The 18363-nt window shown below is 34.5% G+C and overlaps 1 long non-coding RNA gene across 1 annotated transcript; it reads right to left on the bottom strand.

Annotated features, from left to right (window-relative positions):
* Positions 1–7024: 7024 nt before the first annotated feature.
* LOC148184138 (uncharacterized) lies at positions 7025–14017 on the bottom strand. The gene is made up of 4 exons (XR_015772635.1): positions 13954–14017; positions 9335–9440; positions 9061–9235; positions 7025–7124 (listed from the first exon to the last, which is right to left on the bottom strand). It is a non-coding gene; the product is annotated as an uncharacterized LOC148184138 (long non-coding RNA).
* Between the last annotated feature and the right edge of the window lie 4346 nt (positions 14018–18363).

Here is an 18363-nt window from a genome sequence, read left to right as displayed (position 1 = left end):
GGATTAAAAAATAATCTGTTTCAAACTGTCATTAATTTTGATAGAATATTAGGGTATTTTTGAGTCAGGCTTTCAAAATCTGACTGGTAACATATGTCTTTTATGAGTCTGTAGCACTCAACTGCAGCATGTTACGTGCTATGGAGGTTCATACACGTTTCTAGGATCGTGATCACTTCCCCCGTGTCAGAGACTCTGATTCAGCTATGCTAAGTATGATTCAGCTGTGCTAAGTATAAAACTTAAGGAAAAAACTACTAGCAGAAAAAATGTGGTATGAGAAAAAACTCCAGGGACAAAAAAATTGGACTATTCTCTGAAATTAGATCACAGAGAGAGAAATTTTCTTCCATCTTTTCCGTTATTAAGCTTAGCTAATTCTGCTTAAGAGCTCCTTAATGACATAGCCTTCAAAAGGAATATAGGCGAAAATTTCTTTTTCTTAAAGTGAATTTTCACACCCATGGTATCCCTGTGAATCATCTTACAAACACCACATTTTTATCTGATAGGCTGTGATTTTGAATACAGAATATGGAAGCCACCAAGACACTGGGATAAAAGAGCTATTGAGGTGGTCAGCAGTTTGGATGTGGTGTTAGTACAGCAGCAGAAGCAAGAACTAAGAAAAGTGTGACCAGTATTGGAGTCAGAACAGGAAATGGTGCAGAGAGGAAGGCTGAAGCATCAGCAGAAAAGAGGGGTCTGGAAAGAAGAGGAACCTGTTGGTGATTTGCACTAGGTCACACTGCACAGCTGATGGCTGTGCAGCCTTAGGGATGTAATGGACCCCAGAGCTTCCACAGTAGGAGCAGGGATAGCCATTCCTAGGAGCTGTGCCTGTGACTTCTTTTTGTTGAGTTGCAATAAATCATCACAATGATGTGATCATGCCAAAGGTCACCACCAGTTTGTTTAATCATAAATTTGTGATAAGTTACTGCAGGTAGGGAGTAAATGACAACCAAATGGAAAAATTAGTGTCAGCTTTGCTTTGTATGTTGTTGCCTGATGACCTGCATAGCTGCTTAACCTAATGAGAACTGCACCTAATCCTTATTTAGGTCTTGCATCTTTTTGCAGAAAACTGTTCTACATTAAAGCTGTCAACTATTGACCTATGAGTTATATTTCAGGCCTTGTTATTTTCCAGTTGTAAGTGATGATTCAGTTTAAGTTTTACGAATAGGAAACTAAAGAGAGAAGCAGATATCTCAAATCATGAATTCCAAGGCTGTTCTATACATTTTTAACAAAAAAGAAATCTCACTTTTCAATAAACCTGCAGTATGATTTTAGTGTTAGAACAAAACAAAACAAACCCACAAAACAAACCAACAAAAATGCCCCAAGATTTGTGCATAAAATTAAGTTTTATGTAACTTTAAATTAAATTAAAAGAAGAAAGTATTCATGAAGTAACTTACTACCTGGTATGTAATATATGCAGTTCCTTTACTACTGCTATAGCTACACATTTCTTTGCCAGGAGGCAAAAGTTTTTTCTGAGGAAACATGTTTAGGCATTGAATCTTTGCTTAAAAGGGACCTTTTGAGGTCTTAAGAAGAAGTTCTACATTAGCTGTGGTATTAGCTGTGAGATGCAGTAATAGTTCAATTTCAATTGGCCTTTGAGAATGGTAGTTTTCAAATGGTAATCTACAAGAAGACTTAAAAAATGTGGGCTGCTATTTTAATTATAATGACGTCTTGCTTGAAGAATTGATACAATCTAAATGTTTGTCTTGTTCATGTGATTAAGCAATCAGAAAATCGTCCCTCTTACAGTTTGCATTTTATGTGGGAACCATGAATATTTTAAGAGCCACTAAAAGCGACTGCATAGAAACAAGCAAGAGGAAAAAAAATCTCTTCTCATTTCTAATATCTATAACCCCTTTCTATGATGTCAAGAACTTCAACAATGATAGCCAACAAATAGAAATATTTCTTTGTAATTGCTTCTACTTCCAATATGAACTGTGTTTGACACATACGAAAGAATTCTACATGGTGTATAAAGGGGAAAGGATTTTTAGAGGCCCAGACAAGATAAACTGCAAGGAGCACAATAGCTTTTTTTTCTCAATGCAACTACAGAAATCTCAGAAATATTTCATAAATACATGAAAAAAACACAGTTTAGAAGAATAAGTCACTCCTTAGACAATAAAATATTACTGCGTTGCAATAATCTAATTATCCAAAACTGAAAAAAATTGTTTAGTCAGAATGAATGAGTGTTGGACGAAATATTGTATACTTTTCAGAGCTGAAAAAGACTCGAAGCCTCATATTGCAGCTGACAGAAATAAAAATAGAGAAAAAGATGCTCAGTGAAGCTCCAACACATTGCAGTTTTCACCACACTGACACAGATAAAAGAGCAACCTTTTCTAGTGCAAGAAACAAAAACTATGACACCAGTAAATAAATAGGGGATTTTAGAAATTAAATGTCAATTTTATTTAATTCAAATAGCTATTAGACGATATCATTTGTGTGTATACAAAGCACAATCATCCCTCAACTAAAATCTCTTGAGAGATATTACTAGGTAGAATTGAGTTCAAAAAGGCTCCTCTTAAATACAAAGTAGGTTGATAATATATACAAAAATCCCTCTACAAACACAAACGTAGTGGATATCAAACAAGACATGAGTGTTCTCGAAAGCATTGCCATCTGCACATAGTACATAACAAACATAACACAGCAAGGAAAGGTTCTTTTTTCCCCCAGAAATTCGGTCCTTTTTTGTGTTTAGTTTTTGGTTATTGTTGGTATTCTTTTTAGCATTTCAAGTGCTAAAACTGTACCCAAGCTTATACCTCATTTTAAGTTATAAAAATGATCTTACTTGTTTTAGTTACATGCTATTAATTTTGTGTGGAAGTTGGCAATGTTGAAATTACTGATTTAAATAGCAGCATTTAAAGGCTGTGCAATTTGCAAACATTTCCAGTAGCTAAGTTAGGACTTGAAAAAAATGTTGCAAACTATAATGAAAATTCCAGTTTCTCACTTCTTATAATGTTTTCACATTCTGAATTCTCTATGAAGGCTGAAAATCATTATGCAGGTTTTATAATACAATCACTATCTTGCCAGAAAGTATAGTTCCATCCTTGTACAGCGGAGCTTTTATAGTGCACCACAGTCACTTTTTTTCCCAGCAAGATTTTTCAAACACTCCCACCTGCATATTAGGTCAAGAAAGTTTCCAAATAAAAGCAGAACACTTGGCAGGCTGAGCAACAGGTATAAGTACCTGTCCCATGCAGTCAGAAAAAGACAGCAAACACTTGCATCCTGGGAGGTGCTGGGGCACCTCATCTTCTGCTTTGTTTCATTTAGTACAAGACCAAGATGAACACCAAGATGAACTCTTAAAAAGAGGTCTGATTTAGGCTAGTGCTTTGATACAAGACAAAAGAGCAACTAAGGGCCAAATCTGATTTAGGTGTGCTCACAGAGGAAGGTCTTTACAAACCACTAATTTCTTCAATAGTAAGCCCTTGCAGAAGCTGATAGACCATTCACACTCAAAAAAATGTGTAATTCATGTTATCTGTCAAGTTGCACAAGACTTGAAATGAGCACATTTTCTCTCTTTCTACACGTCCTATTTGCCCAGGCTGGGTACTTTAATGCACCAAATCTGCTGACTCTCATCTTACAAAGTTATTCAAATTCAATGATTAAAAGAAAAAATTGTAGGTATGAATTTACTGTAGAATCAACCAGGAGGCTCAACACATTGTTTAGCTCCTTTAGGGCTTTAGGAAGAAAACAAGTACTGGAAGCTACTCTTGAATTACCCTCTCCTGATATGAGTGACCCTAGCCCTGTAAGTTCCCAGGACTTTTGGGGTCATAACCTTTGCTCCATATCTTTGAGATCATATCTTTTTATTTTCCATATCTTTGGGATCATGTCTTTTACTTTGCTGTGTTCAGCACAAGTCTGAACCTCGCAGGGAGAATGTGACTTGCCTTTGAAGCCACAGAGGAGGAAGTTTAGGGAATGCAGTAAAGGAGAGTGAACACAGGAGTATTTTACAAAGTGCACTGTTTCCTTAGGAGCCCACAGCAGTGAGAATGTAGCCCATGCTCTCAGCCAGGCTGAGGACCATTTGAAGGAGCATTCCATTTGGGTGCCAATCCTAGTGCTTCAGACAGGAGAAGGAAGCAAAGAAACCCCACAAACAGGTAAACTTGGCTAACTCAAACAAACAAAACTTTAAATTCTAAATAAAATAGTGGAATTTTTCTCTGATTGCAGAAATTATAGCTGGCTGTATCTGTTACTACTAGCTGCATTTCTCAGGGGTGGCTGTAAGGCAATAGGCATTGCTGTGAATTCAGAAGGAGATCACAGTATTGAAACTGGGAACTTTTGCTGTCCCTGAATTAACTGGGTAGGAGCTATGATTTGTTAAATTTGGTTCAGCATAAGGAAATAACATTGTTTAAACCACTTTCAGAGAAAAATACTTCAAATTGATTAAGCATTTAAACAAATGTAGGCTTGGAATGCACAGTTTGTAAAACACTGTATTGGTGAATATTGAAAAATTGCAAACTGTTCATATTTGTGCTTTATTTTTACTTGATTTATGTTTCTTCTATTTCTTTTGTAGCAGTTTCCCCAAATGTTTGCTAGGTCGAATAACTACTAAAATACTGCTTTGTGATATTTTTTTTCAAGGAGCCATTGCAAAATACTTCTGGAAAATTAATGGTGAATTATATTTGTAATATCTAAATGTTTCCATGTATTATTGTTTTCTTCTGTCACAGAATAGAAATAAAGCTTCTGCAGTTGTGCATAAAAATATTCAGTAAATGCTTTCAAAACACTACTTCCCCATCCATTTTAGATAAATAGTTACTTTAGCAAAAAATTCAGTTAGAAAAAGCCACCTAATATCATTTCTCAAAAATCTATCAACTGGTCTGAGTGCATTTATCTAAACCAATGCAGGTGCTTGTTTCACTGTCTGAATGGGTGACACTCATAGTCCTACTTAAGCAGACACTTAAATATTGTTGCACAGCCTGTAGTGGCTGCTAAGTCCCAGATAAGCTCATTCATTCACCAGTCTCATTGAATTGCAACAGTGTTTTTGGGTTTGAGCTGAACCTTGGTGACCCTGGTGAAAGTTTAAGGAGAAAGCAAGCTCTTGGTCACAGATAGTATAAAGTTCTGCTTCTTACCTTCCTGTGTAGGAAAGCACTTCTACAAGGAGCATCTGTCTCTTTCAGAGTGGTTCTGGAATTCATTCCTCACAGAGTCTCAGTATACGCACAACAGCATTGTAGATCATGAAGATCAGTTTTTTTAGTTAGGCAAAGCAACAAAAGTAGGTGTGATGATATGTTATATATGTATATGTAATGATGGTGATTCCATTACAGATGTTATATATGTATATGCAATAATGGTGATTCCATTACAGGTCACAACATACAGTGAAAAGCACCAAGTATTCACACCCTGATGTAGAGTTACATGGGTCCCTGTCCCGTGCCTGAAGGAAAAGGGTGACACAAATTTCTTTGAAATACTACTGATGAATTGTTAACTATATTTGACACATCCTTTATCCAAACACTAGATAGCATCATAGTGTTTAGAGACTAGTACTTCAGCCTGGAAACAGCAGTGTGCTTGGAAGAGTAGTAGGATTATTGATTCACATAGACCAAAGAAACATATTTTTTTCAGTAGACCTGATGAGGAGGAAACAATTCCAAAAATAAAGAATGAAGGAAATTATTACTTTAATTGCTCTGGTCCTACTAGGCAGAGAAGGAATTCAAAGTGTCTCATTAATGCTCTCTGTGAAGATTGAAACAGATAATGGTAGGTAATCTATCAGGTAATTCCTCAGCAAAATTATTCCTTAGTATAGCAATTCCTCAGATTAGAAGAACCCGTGAATCACAGAAAATGGAGAGCAACATTTCTTTTTAGAAATGTGAGAAAAGGTTTTCAAGAAGGAGGATGAGAAACCTCAGCAGGATGGAATAAAGGACTTTGTGGTTCCCCCTGCTTAGGGTTTCCTTGAACCTAAACCTGATGCTGACTGACAATATACATGTAAACTCACTCGAGTAGAAGTTATTCTTCAGTGTGCAGATTGACCCAGCTTCATACATCCAGTATGCTTCATCAGCCCATTCCTGCCCATGAGATTCATTTTCATTTTTTATTTATTTATTTAGCCACTAACTAAAACTGAAGGGCTATATGAAAATAATGTCAAATCCCAGAGAAACCAGAGAGTCTCATTTCTTCACCTAAAATATGGAAAAAAGCTTTTAAATTTTGTTAATAAACCCGGGTCTTTTGCTTTCTATGCACACACTCTTTACTGAAGGGACAAATCAAAGGTAACCTTTGGAGTTTGGATCATTAGTGCCTGTCTTCACTGAAAGACTGCTTGCAAAGCTCATGCAGCTTTCTTCTCCTTACTTTTCAGAATAATGCAATCCATGTTGGCTATTCCACTTCTGGATAAACGCCCCTTGTTGACCCTTCTGCTCACCAGCCTCCACCCCCAGATCTGTAAACTGACTGTATCTGTACTGAATGGCTGATTCAAGCCCTCACAGCAGGGGTGGAATGTGATTAACAACTCATGAAAGCAGATCATCAACGTGGTTTTACTGGAGGGGAAAATTTGTTGAATATTTATGGAGCATAACTTGAGCCAATTGTTTGGAAGAGCCAATATACAAGCCTCTAGAAGACTGCAAAGCAAAATGGCTGTCGCAAACTGAGAAATGCCCCTCAAAGGAAAATATTTAGCAGTTTTCATCTTTAAAAAATACAACCCCAGTTCCTACAGCTGCAAACAACACTAGAAATAGTTAAGGCAGACCAGTGTATATAGAGTGAAATCATAGGCCACAAAAATTTCTTATGTTTTATATCCTGAGGGTAGCAGCATAAACACAGTAATGCTTTGCAATTATGCAATGCCTTTGAGCTGAGGAACCCAAAATGTTTTACAAAAGTGGGTAAGAACTAAGATTTTGAAAGACTTACAAACAGCAGTAGGGAGTCTTCTATGTGGAGCTGTGTGACAAACTGATTATTTTTCTGTGATTCTTTAGCTAAAATGAAAAAAAAAAAAAAAGTACCAGAAGGTTCATTTGTGTCAATAGAAGACAATTTTTTTATTATCTTGGTGAAGATGGTCACAAAACTCTTTTTCCTGTCTAAAATTAAAAAAAAAATATTTTGCAAATCAAACACCTTTTCTAATATATCTTTTATTTAAAATGTTTTAATAACAAGTAAGTAATGTTTTATTCTTAGAAATAGTGATGATTGACAATTTTTATCTCATTTTGAAGTCTCTTGGATACAAATTCATTAAATATTTCTGCTCTTCTCCTTTCTAATTAATGAAGCTCAGTTCCACTCTGCTCCCATTTATGTCACTAATAGTTCTACATGCTGAATTTGCAGCAGTAACTGGTCCTACTGTGTAATGATTGATGTAACAATTCAATCTGAAAGCAGTGTCGTGATGCCTGAAATACACTTAATTGCATTCCAAGCCAAGCCAAGGAGGGGGTGGATGGAGTTTCAAGGCAAGCAGTAACTCCAGTTATTAAGAAGTTATGAGTAATGCTAATAGTAAAGGCTATCCATATTGTGAATCATTCTTAATGTAAAATGAAATATCTGAAATAATCCTTGCTAATATTCCTAAAGTCTGAAACAATTAAACAATATGAAAGGAAAAAAAAGCTATGAAAACTTCGACTGAATTGTGTTTCATTAATATGTTGAAATTTTTAGGGTTTTTACAATAGCTGTGAGTAGACAGGAAACTGGAAAAGAAAAGAGGGAAAATAAACTATTTGGTTCACCAGTTTCCAGGAGAGCATTGTGGTTGGCCTAGAAAAACCTCAAGCATGTAAGTTTGACCATTCTCCTATTGTACTCTGGGAGCACAGCATGTGCCTGGCTCTGGTTGTATCTTCCTCCACTTAAAGAAACTTTTATTGACAGGGCCCTGGAAATAAGTATGGCATCAAACATTTTTGAACTGAAGTTCTTAATTTTAATTAAGTCTCTCCTAATTCTAAATAAATTGACATCTTCTATGATATAGCCTTTGATGGCTCCTGCTCAAGGAAGGTATTTGGCTGTATAGACCTGTCCACAAGCTATCCTCTCCAGATTTGAGATTTGGAATAATTAAAGACATTAGTGTTAGGGAATCAATTGCAGCTTTTCCTGGGGTCTAGTGCAGGAAGGAGGAGTTTATTCTGAACAGAAATTGTAGCTAAGGATTTGGCAGTGGTGAGTGTCAAATACAGGAAAGACCTCAAAAGATGAAGAAAGGAAAGACCCTTAACAAAGGAACTGCCTGGGAACATGGAAGGAAAGCTTTCTACTCTGTAATATGTGAACTAACACACGTGCAGATGTAACTGCACACACAGCCAGACACTCTATTTGTACCCTGATTAGATTTTCATATGCATACTGAGATCTCAAAAAAATTTCTCCAAACTGAGAACCTTTTAGTGCACAGAGAAGAAGCAGCAAAAATACGGGCTCTAATATAAGGAATCAACCCCACAGACATTCTTGCAAACAACTTTCTTGCCATCTAAATGTCACAGTCCAGGTAAGTCTAATGACTATGAATGCACACAGTCACCAAATCCTGTCAGATATTTTTATTCTTCAGAGTCTGATAATGTGAAGACAGGTTTTCCATAGTGTGCCCAACTTCCCTTGTTGTTTCACATCTAAAAATAAAAAGACTTAGAAAATAATTTTATTTTTGGCTCTAAGAATCTCTTTAAGATTTTGATTTTGGTCAAAGGTATCGCAAGTTTTTTTTTGGTGTGCTGATTGTTTTTCTCATTATAAAGTTTTGATACAAGAACAATCTGATTTTTTTTTTCCTCAGGCTGGTTGGTAAGTCTCTTTTCTGAGAATTCATCTCTGTGAACCATACTGGAGAATTCATTATTTCTGACAATATATATATGAATATAAAAGATTAGAATATGTTTCATTACTTACATTCATGTTTCAAAGAGTACATCCATTCAAGATGCACTAATTCACTATTCTTTTTTTGTAGAAAAGTATAATATGTTTGTGGTTAAATACCCTCAGAAGGTTCCTCCTCTTCTTTTTTTAATGGTTTTGTTTCATATTTCCCACAGCCATGAAAGACCACACAAATAAAATACTTCTGCAAAAATGAACAGCACAGTATCACAGAAATTATCTTTGTTAATTTGAGCACATAACAGTTGTCAAACTTGGTATTAATTTTTAATGTGATACTTACTGTTTATTTTTCTTTTGTCTTCAAGAAGAAAAGGAGATGATGCTTTGTTTTAAAAATTAAAGAGGACATGCCAGTTTGTATTGCTCTGTATGGAACCAAAATTCTTCTGTAATCCAGGAGAAAAAATGTAGTTATTTACCTAAGAAAAAAAGTCTTTTCACCAAGTTTATACTGCTTGGTGATTTATAGAGCAGAATAAATACTGTAAAAAACCCACGTATATTCCTACACTTTTAAAAAATTTACCCTAGCTGTGATCATATTTTTTTATATCCTGTTTCCAAGAATATTCCAGCAACATTTTTTTTTCCTAGCAGAAACATATGAAAATAGACAAATATTAGCATGACTGTTTCAGAATGTGTGTGTGTAGAAAAAAAATATTTCATTTTATAAGCTTTTGTATATAAAATACATTTCCCAGACTCAGTAAAATACTTAGATATATGGTTTTTCTCATTGTTTTTGAAATTTATACTTATGGAGATGAGAAATAACTTGAATATAGTATATTACTCTAAAGTTTAATTCATTTCTTAGAGAGATGAATTCCATATATTTAGATAAATCAGAATACAGATGATATTATACTGGAAGGGATAAACCATGGAAACAAGGTGTCATATGAAATTTTTGCCTTCCATTCAAAAATTAATTTATTTCTGAAAGTCTAAGTCTCATAATGACTTGTAAAGAGGACATGACTTAAGGTTTCTTAAATACTCAATAGTTAAGTTTTTCAGAATTTCAGAATTTTTGAGCAGGTAAAAAAATAATATAAATTATTCATGATAATTTTACATCTAATAGAAAATTATCTGCTTTAAAGGAACAGAGGATCTTTAAATTCGTGATTGGTGACATCCAGTTTTTTTTTTCATATTTCTGGCATTTTTATTACTGTGGTCTTTCTTCTTTAAACAAAATTATTCTGTTGGCTCGCAGATTCATTCTGGTTGTAGTCAGTGATACCAGGGCAAGCTCAGGCCAAGACTGCAAATATTTAACAGAATTTTTCTGGGCTCTTGTTAGTACCTGCTCATTAGTTATCCTCCAATAACTATTGAAATCAACAGAAAATCTTCTGATATACTTCGACTACATCTTTGAGAAAGAGGAATCTGTATTTTTCTGGAAATCATGACTGTATTGAGAAACTGAAGCTGGGAAATCTGCCAGTTCCTTGTTCTGGGAAGTCAACGCATTCATTAACAGAGATTCACTTCTCTGATAAGTTCATTACTTTTTTGGTAGATCATTCCATATTTATCACATACAAGCAGTAATAAAAAATATTTTCTAAAAGTCATAGAAGTAGCTAAACTATCTGTTCATTAATTTTTTTTGTACATTCTATATTTGTGCTAGACTTCAGTTCTTATATTCTTGGAAAAAAGCTATTAATTTGTACATTTGTACATTGGACAGAAATGATCATCCTCTCAGGGAAAATAAATTCAGCAATTCTCATTCTTGTTATATTTAGGTGCAGGTACCATATAGACTTCTCTCTATTGCTGCTTATACCCCCTCCCCTTCCCTTCCTTTCCCTTCCCCTTCCCTTCTTCCTTCCTTCCTTCCTGTCATCCTCTGGTTTTGGTTCTGATATGCTATTACTCTTGTGAAATCAATTGATTCTGCAGCTCTCAAAAACTGAAGGACTCTTAAAATAGCCAACAATAAATCTCTAGTGTTTAGTTAACCATCAAAGTAAGGATAACATTGGGCAGGCTACTTTAAGCAAAGCTAGTACGCTAATCATGTCCTTTGGGATTTTTTCCCATGATTTTCTCATACTGGAATTTTCAAGATGAAATTCAAAAGCTGAGAGTATCTTTTCTGATTTCCTACTACTAAGAGTAGAATAAAAGCTTCCCATATAAGCATTCTCAGTAAGCAAAAATATATATATATATATAACTCCCTATATATAGAGAGAATTCCAGAGTTATGGTTTTTTCAGACCTTGTTTAATGTTTTAGATTCTGAACAGTCCTAAATGCTTTCAGCCATCATATAATTTAACATTGAGTCATTCTACATTCCTAAAAGAAACCTTCTCTTATGCATGATTACATATTGTTAAAATGGATAGGTTAATTTTGCAACATGAATTTTTCATGGTAGCTGTTCTGCTACTATTTTAGTCTGTTTTTAATGATATACTCAGTGCAACAGCCCTCTTATATACAATTACAATTTTGAAAAATGACTAACTTTGGTTACAGCTATATACATAATCTCAGACTCTCTCCTGCACAAGAATTTGCATGGACATTTTTGTGTATTTCTACACCCAAACAAAGATATTTGACAGAACATGCCACACTACAGCCAGAGTGGATCTTCTCTGGTTTATATATATATATATATATATATATACATACATATATATATATATACATACATATATATATATACACATACATACATACACATATATATACATGATTTATGTAACAGGAGGTCCATTTGTACCACAGTATCTAAGAACTTGTTTTTTCTTTTGCACACACACACAGACAAAAAAGAAAAAAAGTGCTCTTGCTGTCAAAATTTTAAAAAGTCTTAAAATTAAAATTCAATTTAAATCTCTACTCTGTTTCTCTACTTTTACTTCATATCTCTCAAACTTGAGTAGAGAGCAGTGACATTTGGTAGCCATCTTTTGTTTGCTCAGCAAAACGGAAGGCTGAATTAGCAGAGACTGACAAACACTGAAGAAGTCATTTAAGATGAAATTAATAGAGCTAGAAGATGCTGTACAGAATTCTCCATTTTATAGTGTGAACGATAAAGGTTCTTAAAGAACAGGCTGTTACAATCAAATTTGCCAATAGGTCGACACAAAACTGCTCTACAGCAAGGAGCATTAACAGAGAAAGAGGAGATGTTGGGCAAACAACAGAAGCACAGAAAAGCATCTGCGTTGCAACTTCTTTCATTCTACAAAGAAACAGCTTTGGATTGTCCCCATGTGGAGGATGATAGAGATAAGAAGCTCTCTGGTGGTAAGCATCTGGGATGGGAGGGAAGATCATAGGATATTGTGGGATTCTCTTTGTTTCTTTCTTTAACTATGTATGTCTTTGCTGGTTTTTGAAGCTTTTCCAAACCCCAAGGCTTCTGAAGTTCTTGCATCATTCATTTTAACTTTTTTTTTAATATAACAATGTCAGAGCAATGTGTATATATGTTAACAGAGGAGAATATCTGTGTTAGGCCCCTAATTAGATTCATATTCGTATTGAAATTTAAAGAAGTCACCAGCACAAATGAGTTACTGCAATGATTACTTCCCTCCTGATGGGAAAAGATAGCAATTGTTCCACTATGTAGTAGTCCCGAGCCAAGGATATCCATAGATTCAAGTTTAATTGAAGTTCAGATAGACTGTGACATAATGAACTTCATTCTTCAGTGCTGCCTTGAAAAAACCAAGGCTTTCCCACTAACTCCCAAACTGTCTTGGAAGTTCCTTGCAAACTCATTGTATGTGTGGTGGCGTTGTTTGAAATCAATTATAATCTTCAGAGTCTTTAGTACCAAAAGATGTTGTACTTCACTGGAGAATGACCAAGTAAATATTGGAGAGTTGCCATGTAAGTCAAAAGAGAGAGAAACATGTTGATGGAGCCAATTTGCTGTAGGGAACTACTTTAGGGGGTGGGAGGAAAGAGTTTAGGGCACAAGGGAGCAAACCCAAACTTGCCTTCTATTTATTCAGTGCTGTGTAGGCAAATCTCCAGTGGCCTTACCTTTAATGCTGAACATTTAAATTTTTTTTTGTAGACAAACAAGAGCTCAGTAAATATTCTATTTTCAAGGTCTCTGCTTATCCCACTCATCGTGTATTCTTTGATCAGTGGGAAACTGAAGTAAAAGCAAGGCTTTTGGGACTGATCTAGAAAGCTAGATAGTTTTATTTACATGAATAGAAATAGACAAACCTATGCTAATGAGTAGGGCCTGTATATGGAAATATTTAAAAGACAACTTAGGAAGTGTTAACTTGCCTGTATGTGAAGGCCATTCATACCTTTTTTGCTAATAAGGATGAAAAAGAAGCAGTAACAAAGTGGACAAATTATCAGCATGGATTGAAAAAAAAAAATCACACTTTTGGCATCTGATCTATAGGCAATTTGTTGAAAGCTGTATTGAAGAGTACTATTTTCTTGGAATATCTTTAATGCTTTCAGTGATTTCTATCCAGAGAAAGGAATTTGAAATTGGAAGTCAAAATACAGTGATATTTTATGCTTGTTTCCATAAGAAATCAGGTCTTTTTTAGTTCATCTGACTTCCTGAAAAATATTGTCTTTTACCCCCTGAGACTTAAAAAGAGCTATAATTTCTCAAAAAGCCTAATTAAGTGTGAAATTTTGAAATATATTAGAGCATTTCCCCAACTTAATTTTGTATTGAGATGTGCATGTAATATATCTTCATAAAGTTTAAACAAAAGTTGATAGATTGAATACAAAAGTAACTTAGAATGTCTCATCAGTCATAAAAAAAACCCATGTCAAAATCTTGCTAGTTTAATAAACTGAAGTTTTGTGCAAGAATTCACTTGTATAGACAATTATATTCATAAAAGCTACTTTTTACTTAACTGTGATGAACAAAATGTTCTCAAGGTTGAGTCACTTCATTGGTCACTGTTGGAGTTAAATGTTTGAATTCAGAAGAAGATCACATGTCTATGGCCTGTGCTTTATATGGAAGCAAACCAGCTGAACATTGTTAGATCCCAGCTGTTCTGCATTTCCATTTTTTATTGGCTTACCTGCATTTTCAATGGCCCTCCCGTATACCAGGAGGGGCTTTTCAAGCTGTACATGCTAGTTTCTTTGTCTCTAAACTATAATTGGCTTTTTTTTTGTCTGTAGAAGCATAAATAAGATCCAGGGGTGCCACTTGCTCAGGGTACAGCTTATGGGTTGTTTAGTTTTTTTTTAATCCTCTATCAGTAGATACAAGTTACTCTAAGTCATAACTTGCACAAATTTTCTCACTATCACTGCCTGTTACACCCCTGAGAGTAGCAGTAATCACTGGTCATTTGCCACATACAGTGACATAACTGACTAAATACCAAAGTGATTTTCAAGATTTGAAACTGTATGCAGTTAAACAGTTAACTGTATAAATCCAAAAGGGATTATGCCTGCCTGCAAATGAGTGTGATCTGCAAGTGCATGGGTCATAAGAGGTGATAGGAAATATCAAAATATTAATAAAATCTTGTGAATGAAATGCAAGATTAAATATAGAAAACATGACAATTGCCATGTCTGCTTAGTGTCTTTTTTCCTGATCTTTTTCTACCTTTTTTAATCAGTCTTCTCTGTCAATAGATAATTTTGCACCTTGATGTCTAATTTGGCTGAATTTGGCAGTAGATGCAGAATGTAGATGGGCTTGTCATTTCGATTTGGAATATTCAAATATTGACAAAAAACTGTAATTATTTGCTTATCCATTGTCATCATCATAGTAAACACCCCTTTGTATGGATCCCTTGATGTGTTTTGCATGCTTTTTTTTGTTATAACCGTATTTTTTCAAATGTAGTTAATAAGAAAAGGTGGTTGTGATCAGTGAATTTTCATTATTTTTACAGTATTTTGTGATATTTTTCACTTTTGATCCAGAACACTATTCAATATCTTGTGCTGAAAAGTGACCAATGGCCCTTGGTGAGAACCTTTACCAAAATGACAGGGGAGACTAAAATGAGAAAGTTTTTGACAACTGGACATAAATAAGTTTCAGGATTCCAAGGTCATATTTTATCTTGGCAGCTGCCCTGATCAGTTGAATTGGAAAATGCTTTCAGTTGTGAGAATGAGAAAGAAGAATGTGACTCTGGACTATATAAAGGTTCTGGATTTGTGATTGTCGTAGTTTTCCCATGCTCTTGTGCTTGGGACTTCTTAGGGAGCTTATACAAACTGCTTTTTTAAAATGCCTCAGTATTTCTGGATTTTTAGGAGCATAGAGAGTAGAAGGTGGATTCAGCTACCAAAAAAACCTTTTTGTTCTAATAAACACTTTGATTTGCTTAATCTGTAACCTACAGGGGAATACCATTCAGTGGGTTGTCAGAGTTCAAATGATTCTGTATGTAATTACCTTGGTATTATAATTGCCTGTAAATGTCTATGCTGGAAATGATGTAAGTTTCTGACTAGGGGGTATGTTTTTTTACATTATTGCATTATTCATGTTTAAAGCAAGCTGGTGAGGAGTATAATTGGAAAGAGAGAAAACAAGGAATTTAGATTAAAACCCTTTATAGTAAAAGAATTTGGGTTTGGAAGACTTATTTTTGTATGGCAGGATTTTTGTAAGGCAATCCTATCCTATAGAATCATTTTTTCTGCTCAGAAAAATAATTAAAATTTAATAATTGGGAGGATTTTGGAAGAAGTCTTGACCGTACGAACAATTCCTGCAAATAATTTGTTTTGGAACAAAACAAATCATTGTGAGATTGCAGATTTATGTACTACATTGACAAATAGCAATAATTCAGGGAATGGTATTATAACACTAATCAACTTGCAAAGTAGGTACATGTAGTTTCAGTATGTTTCTAGAGTGCTTTCCTCTGTTTTTCTGGAGAAGTAGAATCAGTTTATTTATATTTCACAGGAAAGGTCATCAAATCAGTAAGTTAGAAATGCAGCAATTTCTGCACACGCGCACTAGCAATACTCCCTGCTTTAATTACTGTCAAGTAATAATATAATTTAAATTAACAGTTATTTTCACTTTTTGTCACATTTTCTATTAAAACCCACATGATGAATTAAAACTAAATTATCAGCAAATCCTTCAATAGGCAATAGTTAGATTTTATGGAATAAATTAATGTTTGATTCTCACTTGAAACATTGTCATTTCATATTTTCTCCTTTTGTGCCCCAAATTATTTCTACCACATACAACTTTTTAAAGCTTTATGATTCTAAATTCAATCATTCAAATTCTGGAATTAATTAAAAACTTCAGCAATTTAAAAACAGTTAAAATTCTGAATTCTTAGAGTATATGGTCAGGTTTCCACCAGAGGTTTTTCTTTTTATATTATCAGAAACAGTTATCTATTCCCTAAGTTATTTTAAAGTTAAATGCTGATGACTGTAAGAAAAGAAAAAAAAGAGTACTCCAGCCACAATAAGACAGAGGTATTTAATGTTAATTAAAGGTAGAACACATTTTTATGGTTTATGTCTCTGTGCAGAACATATCCCATTACCTGCTTTGGCAGTTACAGCAAAGAATTAAAGATTTAAGGGGAAAGTTCCTTACAAAGTAATGACCATATTTTAAGGCCTACATAATCTCTTAGAATAATGATGGTATTCCTCTCATTTATACATCAAATATTTATTCTAAAATAAAACTGCTCTTATGATTTTCCATTTCCCATGTGTCCAAAGAGGACTCAAGTAACTTTATTAACATCATTTATTCTTACAAAAGTTTCTTTTATTAGTTGACTATGAATAGTATCTTATACTGAGCACCTGATCTGCATGAAGTAATTAGGATTGGTCAGAACTAGGCTTTAGACATGTACAAAACAATCACAAACTCCCTGACTCTCTTGAGAAGGGATAGTAGTTTAGGGGGAAAAAAAACCCCATGGAATTTTATAATAGTTCTAATGCTTTGAGACTTGGCTACACCAGTTTAGCCCACAGCATCATTCCTGAATATATTAAACTACTGAATGATTTAATGACTGAGTGATGATTTTAGATTAAATTGCATTTTATCACATTCATGTGTGTAATTGTGTGAGCATGCAGAGAATCAGTTGAAAAGAGCTTCAAACCATGGCTGAGTCATCAAATGCCTTTGTGTTAGGACTCTGGTAAGGGGTTTTGAGAATAAAAAGTGTTCTACGCTAAACATGGTTGTCAAATATGGTTTTTATTTCTCTTTTTCTCACTAGCTTCTTTTGTCTTGCATTTTGTAAAGGCATTAGCAATGCTGTACCAAACTGATCATTAGTCAGAAAACTCTTCTGATGCAAAACAAAAAATAACTTTTTAAGTAAGAAAAGCCAGTTCAACAGCATTTCTATTATCATTTTTTAAATTTTAATTTTATTTTTATGGAGGACTAGCTTTAACTCGTGCAAGAGCCCTTGTAAACTGTTTCCATACCTAAGTTTCCAAGACCGTGAACAGTGTCCACCACCTGCGCTAACTGTTGACATAAAACAACAACATGCTTCTGCTTGGTCTGAGCTGCAAAATGCATGCTCACATTCTTGCCTGGCTTATTTAGTGACTTCAAGAGATACAATCTTTGGAGGAAGCCTTGTCTCTGGTTTTACTGTGAACATATATACTACCACTAATGTGAATGAAATGAAAGTGAAGAGTGAAACATGAACTTAAGCCCGATTATTTTTTGGATTAAGAGGCTGGAGATTTTAGATCCAGGGGCAAGTCTCTGCTTCTTGTGAATGATTGCAATCACTCCATACCCACAATAAATATGAATAGCCTCTGAGGCACTCTGTGCCTTCAGTTTGCAATAGATAATATACCACTAAAAAATAGTGAGAGGAGAGCACCCACTGGATGTTTGCCTTCCTCTCCTGTAATGCACTGCACTGTAGAGTGGCAGAGGCATTAGAAGTTACATTTAGACAATTGTTGCTATTTTCTCTCACTCATACAGTGCTCAAGAGGTGTAAAAGAGCACAGAACAGATGAGAATGTCTTTGTTTTTATCTTTTGTCTTTTTTTCTTTTTTTCTGAAAATAGTTCCTGTGAGAAATGAATATTCACTAAGTGAATGGGAGATGAATACAAAAGTATGCTGAGCATGACTGAAAGTAAATTGAAAGAGTCAAAGATACTGTTTTGGTGTTATTCTCCTAATTCAACATTTGTTCATTTACTTATTGAAAAAGTGATGAAGGTGGAACATTCTTCTTACCTATTTTCTCTGAAGAGATTCCAAAATTCAATTTAGGACTTCAGTAATACACCTTAAAA

Source organism: Pseudopodoces humilis, chromosome 6, assembly GCF_049639895.1.
Source record: "Pseudopodoces humilis isolate 2021_Gansu_Grassland_sample_001 chromosome 6, ASM4963989v1, whole genome shotgun sequence".
Classification (NCBI taxonomy): Eukaryota; Metazoa; Chordata; class Aves; order Passeriformes; family Paridae; genus Pseudopodoces; species Pseudopodoces humilis.
This window is presented reverse-complemented; position numbering and strand designations above follow the sequence as displayed.